At 38.4% G+C, this 21,632-nt stretch overlaps 1 protein-coding gene across 4 annotated transcripts in view; it reads right to left on the reverse strand.

Moving 5' to 3' along the window:
• Robo1 (roundabout guidance receptor 1) overlaps positions 1-21,632 on the reverse strand; it is a 370,504-nt gene that overhangs the window by 195,137 nt on the left and 153,735 nt on the right. The gene's annotated exons all lie outside the window — the stretch shown is intronic.

Below are 21,632 nucleotides of genomic sequence, written 5' to 3' on the forward strand. Positions count from 1 at the left end.
GGCCTTCTGCATACAGGACAAGTATTCTATCAACTAAGGTATACCTCTCCAGGTTTCTCTCACCATCTCTGAATGTGTAAGCTGTTTCCTACCTAGCTCTATACAGCACATTTTTTTCTTCAGCTATTCACTGCCTCGAATCTAGTATTTTTCACATCGCTCTGGCAAAACGCCTGATGACACATTAGGAAGAGTGGAGTTCACTTCTGCTCATGGTTTGCATTGATACAGTCCATTACAGCAGAGCCTGCAGCTCTGTGGTACCTGCTTGTTCAAATCTAGTGGACGAGGAAGGAGGATCAGGACAGAAAATGGTATCAGCCTTTCAAGCACAAGACTCATGCCCAGAATATGATACCCACTTTCTCTAGCTAGGCCCCTTTGAAAGCAATGGTTCCACAAGCTTCCAGTACAGAGCTACCCACTGAAGACAAAGGTTCACCACAAGGGCCTGCACAAGACACGTCACATTCACACCATGACACTTGCCTATACCATAGTCATTCCTTTTGTGGTTGTTTCTCAGTATGTGTCACTTCCTTAGGTATTACTTTCCCTAGATACCAAATTGATAGCAGACCCCGACAAGTATTCCATTTTAAACTATTAATGCATCTCCTCGTAAACTTTATAACAGTATAAAGTTCACACATACATGCCCAGAGAAGACCAACACATCATCATTTGCTGACATTAGCAAGGAATGTGATGTGCTGAGCTCATTGAGGCTACACTACGTCAGGGTTGCAAGAGCAGAAACTAGAGATTCTGATGTTTGGGTTGCCTAGTTCTAAATGGCACCTGGGCACTATGAAGAACAAAGGGGGTTTGCTGATTAAGGAAAATCCATAAAGATACAGGTCTCTCCCTCCCTGTCTTGGCTCCTTTGCTCAACCCTCCTCCCTCTCCACAACTGAATTCCGGTAGTATGGTTCAGTGCTTAGCTATCAAAGCTGCACGCTCGGTCGAAGACGACAACCTTCCCCAAATAGTGGAGGACCAGGCTTCTTCGGTCTAGGGTATAACCCGAGTAGCTTTGCCAGAAAAGAAGAGGTTGGTTTGTGCCATGGAGTATACATTAGAAATGCTCTTGGTCTTCCGCCCTCTTGAAGTGATTCTACTTGTCATTAGAGGCCGTTTACTCATGACGTGATCATGAAAAAGCTAGTTATAAAGGATACACTCTGCGATTTTCTCAGGATAGAAATCTTATTGTGAACTGGTTTTAAACTAAATATCCCAGGGATCCTAAATGGCAAGCATCTTCTTAAGATTCTATTTTGTTTGGAGGTTCTAGCAGGGAAGCAAAGCTACTCGTATACCCTAGACCGAAGAAGGCTGGTCCTCCTCTATTTGGGGAAGGTTGTCGTCTTCGACCGAGCGTGCAGCTTTGATAGCTAAGCACTGAACCATACTACCGGAATTCAGTTGTGGAGAGGGAGGAGGGTTGAGCAAAGGAGCCAAGACAGGGAGGGAGAGACCTGTAGAAACAGTGGACCGGACCTACTGATAGAATGGAGACTCTTGTCATAAAGCTGGGGAAACAGCATTGGACCAAACCAAACCCTCTGAATGTGGGTGCCAGCTAGGAGGCCAAGACAGTCTATGGGACCTCTAACAGCAGAGTCAGTCGTTATCCCTAGAACACAATGGACTTCGGCAGCCCATTCCCTATGGAGGGATACTATTGCAGCCCAGATACAGCAAGGAGAGCCTACGCCCTCCCCCAAATGATGTGACAGACTCTGAAGGTCGTTGGTAGAGGGCCTCACTATCCCTGGGGAGGAGTCAGGGGGATGGGTTGGGTTGGGTTGGGTGGCGAACATGGGAGGATGAGAGGGCAAGGGAATGGGGGATACGTAAATATGAGTAATTAAAAATAATAATAATAAAAAGTCTATCTTGCACTTCAGTATATAATGATGGAAATGAGAATGTGTCAGGAGCCATGAGATAATTCCATTTACACAAAACAAGGTACATAATCAAACCTATTGCAGAATCCTGATCTCACGCACTGTGTGCAACATTGATAAATTGGGGTAAATTACTTAGACTGTGAAAAATTATTTGTATCCACTGAACAGGAATTGTAAAGGTTCTCCTGATTGCAACAAGATCAAAAGAGCCCAAGTTAAGGAGGCAATGTGTTTCTCCATGCAGCTGTGGCAATAACTATAATGATTATTGTTTTATTGCTATTGAGCAACATGTTTAAATTCCCTAATGGGTTTTCTTCCCTTTACCCCTATTGCTGCTTCTATTGCTCTACACTTGCCACTTCTGTTACAGCTTAGAGACGAGTCATTTCTTTCTTCACCAAATTATTCCTTTCACACAAAGGTTGCACACTTTTCACCCTCTTATATGTATTTTCTTTCCTTAAAATAACCATCCCCCCAACCCGAGGACCACTCAACTTAAACTCCATTTAAAGTTTGCATTCTCACCAGACACACGTTTCCTCAAATGTACAGAATTAATTAGTCATAAATGATTGTTTTAAAATAGACACACACTATATAGGCTTAACAAATCGGCATCATAGAGTTCCCATTCTGAATAACAAAGGAATTTCTCAAAGTTAAAAATGGCTATCCCAATAGTAAGAACAGGACTATGCAAAGGAAGCCAGACTCATCTAGTGTTAGCACAAAATGTGCCTTGAAGCATAATGGTCTCCAGCCAGATGACATTACTCATCAAACAGTCCTTGATTTAGACTAGTGGGACTCTAACGAAAAAGAAAGCATCCTGAATCGAAACACATGAGGAAGGGTTAGAAATACTCTATCTCCAACAGAAGTCAGCTCTAAGAGAGCCAAGTGGGTCTTTCATGAATCCTACGGCATTTAGAAAAGCTGGAGGCATCCGTTGTTTTCCAGCATGCAGAGAGAGAAGCAAAAGCCCATTTTTACCATTGATTTTCTTGCTTCTTGACTCACACTATTAGGAAGAGAGAGAGTGGGTACATGGACCCATAGGTGTCGTTCTTCACATAAGATGTTTAACAGAGACCCTACATGACAAACTGAATTACCTCCATGTCATCTCTGTTTCCAATTCAAGACACTGTAGCTTTGTGTAAATTCGACGTGGATGCCAACTGCAAAAGAGATATTCTCCCAGGGACAATTATTTCATATAAAATGTGCTGACACTGTTCAGTCTCATTGAGATACTTACATCTGCAGCATCCTTAGGACATTTATTAAATAAAGGCAATGATGACTTCTGCTGACTTTGAAAAAAGTGGAATTATCCCCAAAGACCACATCACAGTGGTTCCTATTGGGAAAAGGTATCCAAATAGTAACGCCTGCTAATTCATGCACCCAAACATCACCAAATCAGCACACCACACTCACAACTCAGTTTATAGTGTAGCTGCATATCTGTCACATTTTCTATTTCCTGCTAAGTCAGAAGTCAGCTGTAATTCATTAAGGAAGCTGTCTGAGCAAAATTGAATTTTCTAGAAACACATCATTTGACATAAAAGACCTCAGCTTCAGTTAACAGACTCCAAAAGAACTAGCTTGGGTTTGAACATCGTTTCTTTCATCTCATGTAATCCCATGGTGAATATACAATGCGCAACACATTCTGTGGAATAATTAGTATGAAGTAGCTCATTACTGCTAAAAAGAACTTCCCACTTACTGAATCACAACAGAAAACTCCGTCTCAAAAGTGGTTTTAACTTTGTAATTTGCTTCATTTTGAAGCCATAGCATACCATGTTTTTGAATTTTGAAACTAATAGTTACAGAGAAAAGTAATTTGTTGTGCATTTTAAGAAGTCTGGGGGCCAGGCAGAGGTGGCACATGCCTTTAATCTCAGCACTCTGGAGGTAGATGGAGGTAGATCTCTGTGATTTCGGGGCCAGCCTGGTTTACAGAGTCAATTCCACGACAGCCAGGGCCACATAGTAAAACAATGTCTTGAAAAACAAAAACAAACAAACAAACAAAAAGGATCTCTGGGAAAGCCCCAAGCGCCTAGAGATGAACTGGAGAGACACAAGCATGTGTTGGAATGCTAAGTGTGAGACGACAATGAGTATGTCCTTCTCTAATATCACTGTTGGTATCTGCGTAAGACTTGAACTTGATCATTGAGGCTGTTTAGAAACTTGTTCTTCAGAGACAAAACCGTCCACTAAATGAATTCAAGAGTTGCTACGGAGGATGGAGGGGAAGGGTTAAAAACTGAGTCACCTCTAGTGTCCCAATCCCAATCCTATTGCTTTAGCCATAGAAATTCATCATAATTATCAGTGTTTCCCAGCAATATAGTCGCCTCTTATAAAACCTATGCATTCACACTGTGTATCTGGACACACCGAGATGGCTCTCTGTATCATAAATTCACTTCCATGTATCAACTAAGGCAAATGTATGACTATTAGCATGGCAACCGTCATTTTAAACTTGGCCAAAGTCCTGTTTCCCTGGGCAGCAATGTTTCTATAGTTATTTTAAAACCTGACTGAGAATAAACATATGCATATATACTTACATTTTATTTTAGTCATGTGGAAATAAAAGGGGGAAAGCAAAACTAAATCTTGATACTAGCCATGCACATCATTTTCCAGTGTAACTTTAAGTGTAAACTAGCATAGGGAGAAGTTCTTCTTCATTTCTCCTGAAAGCTTCAAGTTAAGACATATAAGAACACAAAACTGGGAGGAAAAAAGAAACAAATTTTGTGTTCAAACAGTAAAAAGTAAGAGGTAGGTAGGGCAGATTCCACATTTTGTGCCATAACCCATTTGTCAGGAAGCAGATGTTTAAATCATTCTGTGTTGTTTGGGGACTGAGCATCATTGGAGCTGGGTTTACCTTGAAACCACAGGAGGAGAAGGTTTGGCCTTGGCAACCTGTCAGACAGCATCTTAGAGGAAGGGGCTCATTGTGGGGGGGGGTGGGACAGGACATAAGAAACTTCTTCCTGTTTTAGTTTTTGTAGATGTTATATATTGCTATATATGAATCTACTAAGATTTCTCTTAAGTAGAGTGCAGGCTATCTTTGGAGCCATACCATATTGATTTGTATCATATAATAAACAAAGTTAGAAGGAACAGATGTAGTGTGACCTCTTGAATAAGTAGAAAACCCAAAGCCCCAATTTAGAGACAAAGCTAAGTTGAAATAATAGGTAGGTGCACCGTATCCTTCCTAAAATAGTCATTTTAGGAAGTATCTATGGTGCATTCATTCTAAGACTCCACCAACAGATAGCAAATTATTTATATGCTTAAGTCCCATAAAAAATGACATGGTATTTGTGTCTATGCTGAACACACCCCCCCATATACTTTAAATCCTTTCAAGATTACTCATAATCTCTAGTACTATCTAAATGCTACAGAAAGGGTTAGTGAATTATTAGGGACATAGTGTTGGAAATGGAATGTTTCTACATTTTCAGTGAAAATGTAATTTTCCCACAAAATATCTTTTTCCATTCACAATTACCTGAATGCTGCCATATGGGTCCTGAAAATATGGAGGGATGGCTGCACTTCACATATTTTATTTTTCTATCATTTCTTTCCAGTACACACTAAAGCGGCACAGGGGGAAAATGTGTGTGTGTGTGTGTGTGTGTGTGTGTGTGTGTGTGTGTGTGTGTGTGTGTGTGTGTGTGTTCTGTGTACAGACAGAGAAAGACATGAAAAATTCCCACTAAGGGATTAGCTCATGTCATGATGGTGGGATGACACTCTAGTATGTACAGTATGGTCCTTTGCACTAACAAGTTAGGGATTCCAGAAGAACTAATATGTAAGTAATATGCAGAAGAAAATTCTCTCTTCTTAGAGGAACTCCAGGAATTTGAAGAATTTGCCTTCTAATTTAAATACCCTGATTTAAACACTAATCTAATTTAAAAAATACTTTCACGGCCATAATGACATTCAGGTTTACTAAATATCTACATACAGTTGCATAACCAAACGGACCCAAAATATCAACCATCCAATGCAACTAAAAATCTTACCATTCGGATGCAATCATCTAAATGTCTAAATTAAAGCCAACTTTGTAATCGGGTCCTCCTGCCTTTGTACAAGCAATGGGGGTTCAGCCTGGGAAGCTGGAAAACAACTTAGCTTATCCAATTGCTAAGATAATGCCTGGTCACAACATTAATTTTCCTTATTTTTCTTAATGTACAATTCATGTCAGCATAGTGGTCCTCCAGAACGTAACTGAATCTTGTCTGAAGAACGATTCTTAAACAAGCTCCAGAGTCTTTCCAGTAGGGCAAAAGGTGGTGAGTGGAACAGATTGCACTGATGGGAACACATCAATTTACTACTGCAGTCTTTATTTCAATGTGTGTGCTCAATGACCTGGAGAAGTGCTTCATGTATCCAGGCAATCACTGCCAAGCAAGCTTCCTGCTACCATTCCCTAAAACAATTGGTCCCATCATGAAAAGGAAAAATGATGACAACTTATGAATCTAACAATGAGGAAAAGAAACTGTTTTTGAATTTCACAGTGTGTTCCCTTATGGATTTCTGTATTTTGTATATGGGATGCATGGTGTGACTTTTAAGGAAGCCAAGAATGTTTCTAATTTATGTTCCTCACTTTTCAGACAAGCAAGGTATGGCCTTTCCTTTGACAAAGGTTATAGAGCTTGCTTGGTTGAGAACCATGTGGGAAACTAATGAGAATCTTTTTCTTTCTATTTTCCCCCTTTGATAGTTGCCTTCTCACTGCGAAAGTTCTTGATCAAAGACTGCCTTGAGCCAAATATATAAATATTCTCTGGTAGAAGTCAAGCCCTCTGCTGGTTTCATACCTAGATATCACACAAAAAGAACTTTTATATCTTCCCACAGTAAGTCTTTTATGATGAAAATAATGTGCAATGTGTCTCCAGAAGCCACTTAGCTGATCACAGAATAACATTAAGAAAAGTTCAATAACATAAAATCTCAGTGCTTTGCAGTCAGGGGAAGTAGAAGGGATTGCTCACTGGAAAGACATGAAGATGCTAGTGTTTTAGCAGGGTAAGGTCTTGTGATACAGTAGTTACTTTCCATCTGAAGCATTATTCAACCCATTAACCTATTTAAAGATGTGTAATTAGACTATAGGATGCACTTTCTAAATAAAACAGGTCTGAAACAGAGCCAGGCCTTCATAAGGAGCTGATAAAACAAAAAGGAACTGTCCTTTTTTTCATTTTACTTAAAAGAATTGCAGTCATGGCAGTGACTTTCAGAAAAACAAATACAATTCTAATATTTCTGGATACCCAAGCATATTAGAGCTACACTTATTACATTTCATTGATTTTCCCCACCTGTATCGGTGAGATCATTCACAATATAAGAGAACATGTCAAAATTAGCTCTGTAGCCTTGAGCTTATACCTGTGTGTGTGTGTGTGTGTGTGTGTGTGTGTGTGTGTGTGTGTGTGTGTGTGAGAGAGAGAGAGAGAGAGAGAGAGAGAGAGAGAGAGAGAGATGTACACATGTGTAAAGGAGCATATTTTGTGCAAGAGGCAGGACATGCATACCCATGAGTTGCATGTAGACACTACAGGTCAATGTTGGGTATCTTTTCATTGCTTTCCACTTTATCTTTTGAGAAAGAATCACTTCACTCCACATATAGCTTGTTATTTTGGGCCAGGCTGGCTGGCCAGCAAGCTCCAGGAATCCTTCTGTCTCCATCTCCCTGCACTGAGGTTACAGATGCAGGGGGCCACACATCTGATCTTTTGTGTAACTTTTAATGTGGACTGAACTGAAAATGTGGACTGAACTGAAGTCCTTGTGCTTTCATGGCAATCAGTTTACACACTGAGCCATTTTTCTGGCCCTTCATCCCTACTTGTCAGAAATGAAAACATCTGTTGGGTACATATAGTAAGAGGTTGACCACGTGTTTATACAGTTCATCTCTCCCAAGGAACATGAGGCATGAACGAGTCCATTGCATTAAGAGCTAATGACTTTGTTTCTCATGTCTTCCAGCCACTACGGAAAATGTGCTAGTTTCTACTCTTGAGGATAGGAGAGCTCCCTCTTGAGAGAAGAGTGTTGTTAGGTAAGAGCCCTAACTCTCCTGTAAGAAATGATGTGCTTAGGAAATTGTCCATGTAACTTGTGTCCAGGTGGATATAAAGTCATGGTCATATAAGCATATTTCATGATGGAAATAAATATAGTTCCTCATGGAGTGTTTAAAGACTATCCTTTCCTTAGGTCTCTAGAAATGCAGCAACAGAGGCCACTGAGGTGCCTCATCACATAAAGAAGGTACTTGCTGTAAAAGCCTGGCAACCTGAGGTCTGTACCCAAAACCCCGGGAAAGGCTGAAGGAGAGACCCAAATCCTCAAAGTTGTGCTCGGATCTCCACGTGCATGCTGTGGCATGTGCACCATCACAACACTAATAAAGTTTCTAAAAATAAACTTAAAAACATCAGTAACACAGAAACCGAGAAGTTAGTTGGGATGACTAAGTACTGACTTATGCTTATGTTTTATAGAGTTTCACTACTGATTTTATACAGGCATAGTGTAGCTGTATAAAATGAAGGCACACAAACCCAAGCCTGGACATGTCTTTCGTCATGCACTTTCCTTTCAAAGTCTATCACAGGACAAAACAAAACACAAATGTAGGGAGAAGGGATGATTGCCTGAGGTGGAAGGTAAAAGGAATTGGAATCCATTTTGTGTATGTACGAAAACATCAATGACCATAATTAATTAATAATATTTTCTTCTAAGTCAGGCATGAAAAGATCCACCCACACTGGCTAGAAGTAGAAACAGACATCTGGTCCTATTCCCTTGTAGGGATCAAATCTTCCCTTTGGACCATTGTTAAAAGGTTCTACCTCACAGTTCTCAGCACCAGACTGCAACGGAACAAAGGCTGGCTACCATTACCTGAAGACGTCTACCTTAAGTGCTGTTGTCATGAGAGCCTCTGATGATATTGCTGACCATATTCCTACTATAATCTGATGAAGTTTGCACACTACTAATACTGAACAAATCCTCAGAACCATTGTCCATATTTTCAGGTTTTTTTTTTAAAAAAGCCCAAATGCAGTGACCCATTAGGTCATTCTGCTTTTTTTAGTAGAGGCAGAATGGACAGAAGCAGTCCTTGTGAATTTCCCTCAGAATTGTTCCAGAATATGAAAGAAATCGATTACAAACACGGCAAGGGTATAAACTGATGGCCACTTACCCCCTACACTACTCTTGCTTGGGTAACTTTGGATCTTCAAAGAATATTCACTGACAAAGTATTTTTCAGACACAGAAGAAAAATTTAATCATAAAAAAAGTACTTCTTCAGATTAACAGAGCAATATTGACCTGTTTTAAAATGGGAATAGTGAGCCCAGCAGGGGTGGTCTGGCACACACCTTTAATCCCAATGCTCAGGAGGCAGAGGCAAGGGATCTCTGTGAGTTCGAGCCTAGCCTGATAGATAGAGCAGGTTCCAGGTTCATTCAAAGCTACACAAAGACACCCTGTCTCAACAACAACAAAAAGATAATGTGAGCTACCAAGTTGACTCCTGGGCAATTTGCTGTGCAACCCTGGAGACCTGAGTTCAATCCCAAGGACCTACAGTGAAGTGGAAGGAGAGAAGTGAGTTTACAAGCTTGTCCTCTGACTTTTGTACGTGCACACATGGTAATGAGAATAGATAATTCTTTCATAAACATGAAAATTTATAGGCTAATCAAAACATCCTCCAATAACATTTCTTCAATTCTCCATTATCATAACCAATAACTGAGGCAATCACATCATAGTTTGCATTGGATCAAGGTTTGGAGATCTCAGCAAATTACAACAGGCTGTACTGAGTGGAACAAAGTATGCCACTGTGTATCCCTGGGCAATAGGAGACAAAGGAGTGGGTTTCCCATAACTGTCTCCAGGGCCAAGACCCAACCGCCTAAAGCCACCTGAAAGACCCTATCTCCTGTAAATTTCTACCAATCCCAGTACTTCACAGCAAAAGACTCATCTGCCAGAAACATGGGCCTTGGGAGACATTCGAGATCCAAGGGACAGCAAATGGCTTCTGTGTGGTACCTAGTTTGAATATAAACTGCATATTAAAGACAGATTAGGAAAGTTTAGCTATGTTGTGCTATTTCTTACTTTTTGTTAGTGTTTGTAAAATAGCCAGTCAAGCACACAGCATAGATGTTCATTTCTGTAGCAAGCACAGTAGGCAGAGCACCCTGGTATGCAACACATGGCTCACTATTCAAAATCATCCATTAAAAACAAATGCTATATGTAAAAATTGTGCAGTTAAAGGAGACAGTAAATAAATGTCGGTAAAACGCTGGGGAAAATATTGGGAAAGTTTAGTTATAGGTACCTGGGGGTTTACTTTATTACTTTTGTTTCCCTCTGTGAGACTGTTTTAATTTGCCCACCCCCAAATTACTCAGTGACTTTCATTCATCTTTCTATTCATTTGAAATGGCTCAACGATGATAATTCAATAGCTTAACGATGATAATTAAATGTTAGTTGTATCTTAAATTTCAGGTCCTCCTTGTTAACCTTTCTCCACAGCGTTTTCTTTTCTAAACTCAAAATATTTTCTTTGATCCATCCTTTGTTCATTTGGATAAACACAGATATTTATGCAGGTGCACACATATGCGCTCTCTCTAAAGAAGACTGCAGCCAAAATTACTGAGCCCTGGAGAATTGTGTACTCAGAAGAGGGCTACCCATGACCTACTTGTCATTTGCATCCTGCTGCTACAGGGTACTGCTTGCAGACAGACAACTCTTTCACTCATTGCTTCTTTCATGGCCTCATTCAACACATTTTTATTACATGGCACTACAGCCAAGCATTGTGCTAAAAGCATGATACACTACTCCACATTGGGCAGCAACTCAGTAACGGGAACACTTTTCTTTAGTAGTCCTGAAGAAGACAGCAGGAACATGTAAGTCATTTATATGTATGGGAGATGGAGCAGGGAAGACCAGCACGGAACTACACCTTAAGGAAAACGGTCAAAGAAGGAACATTGTTTCAGTGTGCTAGTGCTTGGCCACAATTACAGCAGATGGGAAGTTGATGCAGGAGGATTGTAAGATGGAAACCATGCTGGCCTTCAATGAACTATAATCAGAAGGTCCTGGTGACTGGGTCTTTGAATCCCAGCTACTTGGGAAGTTAAGGAAGGAGGATTGCAAATTCAAATCTTCTACAGAATGAGTTGAAGGCTAACTTGGAAAACTTAGGTAGAGTCTGCCTCAAGATCAAAAAAAAAAAAAAAAAAAAAAGAAAGAAAGAAAGAAAGAAAAAAACCTAAGATAACGTAACTCCAAACACTTCAAAACAAATCAAAAAGACAGAAGGAATAACTCAATGGAATGAGGGCTCTAAGCAGAAGGGGAAAAAAGTAGAGCAGGCAGCAAAGTGTAGAAAAGAACATAACACGATGAGTTTTTGTATTTCATCACTGAAAAGCATCTCCAACATCCACGGCCAGATCCCTTTGCATTTATTAATCATCCAGTGCTTAAGTTTCCTAACAATCAGAGCACTACCAATGAGAGAGGCGCTAATTTCTTGGAAACACATAAACAGGTATTTAAAGGCAAAGGCTACACAACCTGGTCACCATCTCCCTTTTCTGGCCTTGAAAGAATCATCTAAGCAAGCAGAACCGATAGACTGACCTCTTTGTCAAACTGAAGTAATAAAATTCTTAGTTGTGACTTCTAAAAGACATCTTTCTTATATTAAAGAACATTTTTGGAATATTATCATCACTTTGGTAAAGTGTCAGTCCTGGATAAGATTTCCTTTCTTCAACCTAATTACAAAAATAAATCTCTTTCTTAAAATGTAAATGTTTGTGTCCATAATAGTGTGGAACTAGAAACGAGAGTAAACTGGTGTCCCCGAATAAAGCTTGAAAAACAATAGAGGGGGTTTACCAATGTGATTTTCCACTTCTTTTCAAAAGGGCTGTTGTAACAGAATGATGCCAGGAGATGAATCGAAGCCTACTCTATATTAAACAGATGTTTCTGTCATCTCGATTTTTCATTTTTCATACAACAGAAGGCCCCATTAAAAGCACCCCCACCCCGAAGCCCTATGTGTCAATGAACTGAATTTTTCTTCCTCTGTGAGTAATACCATCACAAATTATAAATTTAATAAGATTCTCCAAATGTTGCCTTCATCTGCTTTCTAGTAGGAACAAAGGGCAATCAATACAAAAAGAAATTATCCCCAGAAAACACCAAGATAAACACTTTCTAGTATAAGTAGTCAGAGATGCTATTCATAACTTTGCAGACAGGACACCGGGACATGACATTTTTAAGACTGTCATTCAGTGGCATTGGTTTATAAACAGCATTATTAATGTCTCCAAATCAAAGGAATAAAGATGTTCTGTGACACAGTGGCCTATTTTTTTATTTTTCGTATTACAATACTGTCTGATAAGTTTCCTACAGGGAGTACTTATGACTATATTACAAAAGAGTAATTTCTAGGAAAAGAAATACTGCTGGGAAATGATACGCCCATGCAGTTCTATGCAGACAATATGTCTAAGAAACTACGTGAACTTACAAATTATAAATTTGCACATTTAATTGACTGAGAAATGCGTGTTTCATTGTATCTCTGTTAGATTAATCTTCTACCTCAACGAAGTAAGACAGCCAAATTAAACATTTTTAAAGCCATAGTTATATATTCAGGGTTTAACTAAAATTATTCCTAACATACAAAAGTGAAAGTCTAATTAGACTACTGGAGATGACATTTTTCATACTGTGTCTTAAGACTTCTAAGCACTTAAAAGAAAATTTTAAATTACGTTAATTCTTTCAATGCGGAATTGAGTAGTTCCAACTGGGTTGTGGCAAATTTATTATAGAGAAATTAGTGATGAGGAATTCTAGTTAGATTAAAACATAAAATATTTAAATTAAATAATGTTGCCTAATCCAATTAATCTTGAGTCTCGGTGAAGATTTAACAGCACATATCTGTAAACCAGTCCTCAGAAATGCCTTTAGAAAATGGGAACCTTTTCTAATTTTAGTAATTACAAAGTCCTTTACAAAACCAGAAAACCACTCATACCCTATAGTTTTAATTGAAAGGTTATCCCTGTAGCACTTCATTGACTGGGATGAGAAAAATAACTTTTCAGCTGAACCTAGGTCAAAGATGAAGTTCAATCACCACTTGCTGATGAGAAGTCTTAAGTATTTGTCTTGAGGGTAAACTGGACTGTATGGTTGAAAATAAAAGCATCATATTCCTCCAAGACTAACTTCTTCCATAAAACGGAGTTGTAAAAAAAGTCATAGAGTGGAATGGCTTTAGGATAACAATTGTAGATTACAGTGTTCAAGCTTAGCAACTGTTGAGATAATTTTTCATTTGCAAATAAAGGGAAAGTAAATAAAATAAACATCTGTTGTAACTTACAAAATAGCACACACTCACACACTCATACGCTGAGGCACACAGGCAGGCACACACACACAGTCACTATGGCAGGCTTATAGCTTTCTCCTGACCTGTTCAATAGTAGTAAGATATCTGTCACACCACCTTAAGGCCAAAACTGGAACATATTGTAATTGGACAGTTAAAGCACTTACATTAAAAAAAAATTAAATAGGTACAAAAATTTAAATAGGTACTAATTAGAGGTAGATTAACAATAAAAGTTCATGATATGGAACAAGTAAAATGAGAAACATTGGCATATCAAAGTCATTCCCAATTTAAAAACATTTAACATAATTATGTTTTGTGTTACATTTGCAAAGTTTACTCTAAGAAAACCCAAATAAAATACAGAAGCTCAGTAAAGAAAAAGCATGGGTAACTTTTTTAGATTAGCAGGTAAACACATAGTTGAAAATTCCTAAACTGAAAATCCGCCTAAATATTTTGAAACAACATTAACGAAGATGGAAATTTTTTGAACATATAATCTGACTGACACAACATTAGTGAAAGAAACAAAAGCCACCGTTCAATCTAACTTAAGTAGTTGTCTTTTATCAAATATAATATGTAATAGCGGGGCAGAATTACTGAATTCTAAAAGTAACCAAATTTTTTCTTCTTGTGTTATTATGAATCTGTTATCCAACACAATCAGATAGGAAAAAATATATTAGTTGCACAAAATGGAAATAAACGAGAAGACTCAATATTTTCTGTAGGCATTAAAATCTATGGTTATCCCTATTGTGACAACCTGAAGTGGCTGAAACTGTGTAGCAGTATATAACAAAGAATTCAAATTCAAGAAACTGAGAAAATGCCATGGCAACAACAGTGGCTTGGTGTTAGGAGCAAAGTAACAAAGCTATGGCATAGGACAGTCAAGAGGCATGACTAGAGCTCCATATGAAACTAAACAGGAGAAAGATTCATCCTTATATACTGTAAGTGAAGAAATTTAAACATTTAGTGTCGTCAAAAACAAAGCATGCTAAAAATACTATCAACAACAGGTATGAAGACCCAAATGAGGAAAAACGTGTGTGCTCACCATTTAAAGATCAGCATCAAATACTGGATGGATACATGGAAATACCATCTTATATAATGAAAAAATTTATTGTAAGTATGACAAACAACCCTACATTTTATCTCAATATTAATATCCCAATTCTGTAAAATCTTTTTATTTTGAACACAGTTTTATCTTTATATTAAAAAGACACTTATATATGTAAAGATACTCTTATGACCTCAATGCAGCAAATATATTAACATCTAAAGTTTAATCTAAAGTTTTTAAACTTTAATTCATGTAGATAAGAACTTAGAAGATCATCCTACCATATTCCCTTCTCAGTGACACAACAGATAGCAGAAACTATGAAAATAATTACAACAACATCAGGCCTGCCCATCATAATTAAAGGTCATGTTGACAAGAGATCACTTTCTATATGCATTTAAAGATCAATAAATGACTAACAATCGGATCTCACTCTCCTTGTTATGGCATTTTACTTGATTCTGTGACTGACAAAGCTTCTCAATATTTTCTAATCTGCTACTTAGACGTAAATCTTCACACAAAAAGAGATAACCCAAACCAGAACTTCCAGGTTCCCTGGTATAGACATTCCTAGAATTCCTAGGATTGAAACCAGATTTTTAAATGTCAGTTACTATGGGTTAGTGCTGTGTCTATTTGTTGCTGTTGTTTAAAACTTTCTAACAATGACATTGTCTAATAAATCACTCATAAAAATCATTACTTGAGATGGCCTGAGAGCCTATGTAGCTGCTCCCTTCTCACTCTTGGCTGAGAATCAATGACCCAAATTTATCGAGAAGAATTAATTCTGGAGTTGATCTCAAAGAATAAAATGCTGAGTCACTGCATTGCATAGCAGTCCACTATTGCACACACAAGTGTGGTAACTATGTGCTAATTTGAAATATATTATGTATATATATACTCAAGTATATATTTTTTTTATTTGTGGTCACCCTACAAGAGGAACTTTTGATGGTTTGGACTAGGTAACCTTTTTTTCACATATTAATGAAGTACTACAATTATTGAAAAAATATTTTGTTAGCATAGATAAAGGCAGTGATATTTATCAAAAAAAAACTTAGGCCATAAACAAATGCTTTTTACAATTTTCACATAACCATTATTAAAAACAAGTTCAAGCTCACCACTTATAAGCTTTAATCCTAAGTGACTCACATTAGATATTCATTCACTCAAAAGTACAGATTTTATAAGCATATGAAAACTGTCTTTTTGTGGACTCCACTTGGCTCTTCTGTGATCCCAACCAGCAGTGAGGAAAACACACACTGCACCCTCTGCTGCTTCTGAGCCCTGTGCAGTGGCTCAGAATAAATGACCCCCATGAATCACCTGTTTACATTTGCAGAGATAACAGGGAACAAATGATAACAAAAGTGTATGAGCTAAATGATGAATATGCTACCAGGAGCCACATGAGACATCAGGACTGTACCCGATGTAATACGGAGCTAGCTCCTACCTGTCAAAAGTTATTTCCAAAATGAATGGACTCTAGATAGCCTGGCCAGTGCTTTCATTTTGGCCGTCATCATGATCAAAGGCAAATCACTGTATGCTGGATTCAGCTGTTTCAATCACAGTGAGGTCAAAATGAATGGCTTAGATGTTCAGCTGTCCTGATCATCCAAAAGATAGGGATATGATCTCAGGCGTTTAAAAGAAATGATGCTATATGGTGACACAGATGACGTCTAAAAGTGACCAAGATTGTATATACATTTTTATGAGTCATATATCCAACCTTCCACTTATATTTATTCTCTATTTTTTATATTTAAATGTCACAGCTTGAACACCACTAATGATACAAAAATCACCAATGTAATATGTTGATCTTACCACAGGTTTTAATTCCTTCAATCCTACCAACCATGTCTGAGTTGACTAGACGTAGCCCACATTTTCAAGATGACAAAACCATGGCATGGGGTCACATTTGCTGACAGTCATTCTACTGTGAAACCTCAGTCTCTTCACAGTAACGTGATCAAACATTGACTTAAAAGGTGCATTAAACCTCCAGTTGATACAGAAAGCCATATGTGATTATGCTGATACAATCACAATGAGCCACAGTATTCAAAGAACAAACTTAGGAAAAGTGAATTACATACTCTAGTTAGTATATACAATGCCAATAAGGCTATGTTATCTATTAATGAAATAATTTGTGCCAATAACACAAAATCAACTTCAAATTTTCAGGTTAACTATGAATAAATGCAAATGATGTGAAAAAAAAAACTCTCTACAACCCTTGACTATCCAAGCAAGCAAATGTAAACATGGAGAGGTGTAAAGGAAAACTGATATTCACTTAACTTCCCAGCAGGCCTTGAAATTAAATCATTTCTTACTACTGAATCCTTTAGGCTGAATGGAGATGCAGTGAAGTGTAGGCGTTGGGTCCTTGGACATACAGAAGCCCAGTCCTAGTTAATCAGACCAAGTGCAAAGTCTCTATGGTGAGCCTGCCATGCTTAATCAACAAAGTAATTACCATGCTCAGAATTATTGACAGCCGACTTGATGCAATTACCTGATTTTGACCATAAATGGAGTGGAAATAATGATGAGAAAACTAATGTATGACCTTGACATAGGGAAAGCCTTTCTAAAATGTCACAAAAGCCAGAGCAATGAATGTTTAAAAAAAAAATCAATACAATTAATCACTTACATTCTAATTTTCTGGGCTGCAAAAAAAAAAAAAATGGCATGAGCGAAATGAAAAGAAAAATGTGAAACTGAGATTTACAATCTTTATAGTATATTACAAAGAACATCTAATTTCCTAATATATAAAGAACTCATACAAAGAATTTCCATGGATGAATGGGAAAATATATTACTGAGTTGTTTACACATGTATGTGCCCACTCCAAGGGATACTTCGGAACACAAAATGATACTCATATCATTATAATAAGGAAATTCAAGTGACACCCACACTGAAATTCCCAAGAGCAAAAGGTCAACATTTGAAAGTTTTATAATAGTGAAATTTTCAGAAAAATATAAATTATCTTCCATTGCTGATGAAACAACAATTCCCATAACAACTGAAAAGAACACCTGGCAATACCTAACAAAGGTACAAGTTCATTTACACATATACATGCATTTTATGTTTATTCATTTGGGAGGCGGTGCTTGCCATGGGCACACATGCAAATAAAGCATAACTTAACGGGAGTCAGTTCTGCTTCTGGGGACTCAAACGCAGACTCCAAGACTTGGAGTTAGCCTCACGCCCCCTTACCATCTCTGTCCTGGTGTCTGTAATTTTTAACCCATTATTTAACTCTAAGAATTTATTCTACTCGTAATTTTGCAAAATTATAAAAAACAATTAAGGCCAGTATTAGCATTTGGCACATTAAAAGGACAATAGGGACCAGTGTGATGGCTGAACTTGTGAAAACCACTAAACCTAACAACCTAAGCTAGATCTCTGAACCCCTTGTGGTGCAGGAGAGAAACAACACTCATGTTACCCTCTGATCTCATCATTCGAGTAGTGGTGCATGCACAGACACACACACACACACACACACACACACACACACAAAGACACACGCACACACACACAGGCAATCATATAAATGTTCACAAAGAAGGAATCAGGCCAAGTGGCTTCTACTAAGTTGAATACTACCCAGCTTCAGTAATATGTACAGCATATCCATATGTATGACATATTGCCGATACTGTACAATGAGTAAGCAGTTATGTCGTGTGCTTAAAATTATCTCATGAAGGGTTTTATAATCTTGTAATTAAAGCGTTTCCAGTAAAAACTACAGGTGTGTAGACTTTAACTGTGTAATGTTTATAAAGTTTTGAATATGGAACTGTAAGAATGCTTTCATTCAACTGACTTTCAAACTCAAAAATCAACTCAGTGATTCAGGAACTAAAACTCACCAGCTAGGCTGAGTTTGAATGCATACTTGAGAAATACTCTTTTGTGCTCTTCTTTGCCAGAGATCTGGGGAGTTTCATGATTTAGTTATTCTTTCACACACAAACAAAGGGAAAAAAAAAACACAGGGCTTTACCATCACCTGGGACAAGCACATACTAGCTGGAAATGTCTTTGAGCAACTATCCTTCAGCAATAATATATTTCTGCAGAAGATTTACAAAAGGAATGTGATGATACAGGAACAAATGTCACACAAATTCAAACCTAATTCTTCTTCTATTTAGTAGAGAGGCCTAAACAAAAAGCCATTCCAGAAAACAATGTTCAAGAAGGGTCTTTGCCCAGGGAGGAAAATATGCACTCAGTAAAAGATGGCAGGTGTCTGATGGCATCCTGAGTTAAGCTTGAAGTTCAGTGGATGTGATAAATTGAACAAAAGTTGCCATAGTGATTCTAGATATTATTTGTTACGATTCCAGCTAATGCTGGGCCGTGGAGGCACACACTTTTAATATAGAACTCGGGAAGCAGAGGCAGTCAGATCTCTGTGAGTTTGAGGTCAGCCTAGTCTACAAAGCAAGTTCCAGGACAGGCTCCAAAACTACATAGAGAAACCCTGTCTTGAAAAGCCTAGGCAACAAGGAAGACTCTAAAAGAGACATACATGGTCCTCTGGAGAAGGGGAAAGGAACAAGATCTCCTGAGCAAATTGGGAGCATGGAGGGAGGGGAGAGGGAGCTAGGAGAATGAGAAGGGGAGAAGAGGAGGGGTGAGGAGGACATAAGGGAGCAGGAAGGTTGTGTAGGGGGAAGAATAGCAAAGAGCAAAATAATTGATACTATCAAAGAGGGAGTCAGTATAGGTTCAAAGCAAAATCAGATACTAAAATGTTCAGAGATCTACAAGGATGACACCCACTAACCATCTAAGCAACAGTGGAGAGGCTACCTTAAATGCCCTCCCCTGATAAAGAGATTGACAACTAACTTATATACCATCCTAGAGCCTTCATCCAGAAGCTGATGGAAGTAGAAGCAGATACCCACAGCTAAAAACTGAACTAAACTGGAATCCAGTTGCAGAGGAGGAGTGATGAGCAAAGGGGTCTAGACCAGGCTGATGAAACCCACAGAAACAGCTGACCTGAACAAGAGGGAGCTCTTGGCCCCCAAACTGATAGCTGGGAAACCAGCATGGAACTGATCCAGACCCCATAAATGTGGGTGTCAGTCAGGAATCCTCAAAAATATATGGGGCCTCTTGTAGCAGATTAGTACTTATCCCTAGCCTAGGAATGGACTTTGGGATCCCATTTCACATAAAGTGATACTCGCTCAGCCTAGACACACAGGGGAGGGCCTAGGCCCTATCCCAAAGGATATGACAGACTCTGAAGACCCCCCTCCCGTGGAAGGCCTCACTCTCCCTGAGGAGCAGAAATGGTATTGGATAAGTAGGGTGTTAGTGGGGGGCAGGGGAGGAGGGGAGGGAGAGGGAACTGGGATTGACATGTAAAACAATCTTTTTTCTAATTTAAATTTTAAAAAAAGAAATAAAAAGAAAAAGAAAAGCCAAATCTGTAGGGTGTGTGTATGTGTGTGTGTGGTGGTGGGTGGGGTATGGGCTAACATGTAGATAACTGTATAAATGCATCCAAAAATCACTTTATTCCAGTTCTGGTATTGGGGGAAATAAAGTGTGATCACCCCCCTTTTGATGCATGTTTAAATTACTCTTTTAATGGTTATGCACTTCACTCAGAAATAAAACCATTTTAAAATTCACCATAAGTCAGTAAGCTACCATGAATTAAAACCCATACTTAATAGACTGTACCAAGAACACTCAAGATAAATAAGTTTGGGGATGGACTAAACATGGGCCTTCTCTGTGAGTCCCTTTTGCTGAACAGCATTTGTGTTATGGACACAGAGCTTTTCTGACCTTTATCTGTCAGCATTTTTTTTTTCCTTTTTGATACCTTCCTTTCCTGGCTTACCAAACTGTTTAATGTATTCCCACAGAAGTCCATGGCCTTTTGAAGTTTAAAGGACCTATTAGAAAAGAAGTTTGAGATACACCATAATTTTACAGGAACAAATAAAAGGTCAAAGGACCTGAGCCCAGAGATGACATGACGGTTCGCTGGTAAATCAATACAAGGCTTCGTGTTGACCGTGGCAAAGGATTTATGAGCAAAGGGCAAGTCATTTAGAGATTTAGAGGGTTCAGGGAAACCTGTGCTTGTACAAGACAACCCTTGAATGCTTTTCAAGCACGTGAACCACCATCCCTCTCCTTATTCTAAATATAACAAAAAAAACTAGCTTAAAGTTAGATTCCATATATTCAATACTTTAAATACAAGGGTTTTTTTAATGTATTTTCAATTAAGTCAAGAAAGCATACATTCCATGGAATAGTATGGAAGCTAGGTTGGCCTCGTTGTTTAATAATTAATGCATACAACTTCCACTTTGGTATGAGTAACACCTTGAAATTCCTCCAAGGCAGACACTGGAAAATGGGGGGGGGGTAGAGTTAAGTGAACCACCAAATAAGCTTGTGTTTAAGTTCACAGGATCAATGCAATTGGAGAAGAGCTGTCCAAGATGAAGTTAATTTGTCAAGAAAAAAAGACCACTGTGTTAAAATGGAGGTTTTAATGAAGGAGATTAAAGGAAAAGAGGAGAAAGAGAAAAACAGGATTTGGCTAGAATCCCAGATACTCTACCTAAAGATTGATTTCAAAGTAAGTCCTTAGACCACATGGACACTTCCATGGTTAAGGCAGCCAGTAATGGCACGGAGCTGTTAGAAATTTTAGTGGGCTGTACATTTATCGTTCTCACTGATTTGAAGACAATAGAAAAGTAGGGAGGACCAATAACTCACAGCTTCATTCTCAATACCCTCTGTTTGGGCTAAGGTTTAAAATGCTTCTATTTTTATCTTGAATTGAATAGCATATCATTAAAATTGATTTCACCTTTTACATTTTTACTCTAAATGTAGCTCCTCTAAAACATAAAATACACATGTGACCACGTGACTCAAGTATACCATTGCCTTCAATCTACTACGTTA

The sequence above is a fragment of the Cricetulus griseus genome, chromosome 4 (assembly GCF_003668045.3).
Source record: "Cricetulus griseus strain 17A/GY chromosome 4, alternate assembly CriGri-PICRH-1.0, whole genome shotgun sequence".
Classification (NCBI taxonomy): Eukaryota; Metazoa; Chordata; class Mammalia; order Rodentia; family Cricetidae; genus Cricetulus; species Cricetulus griseus.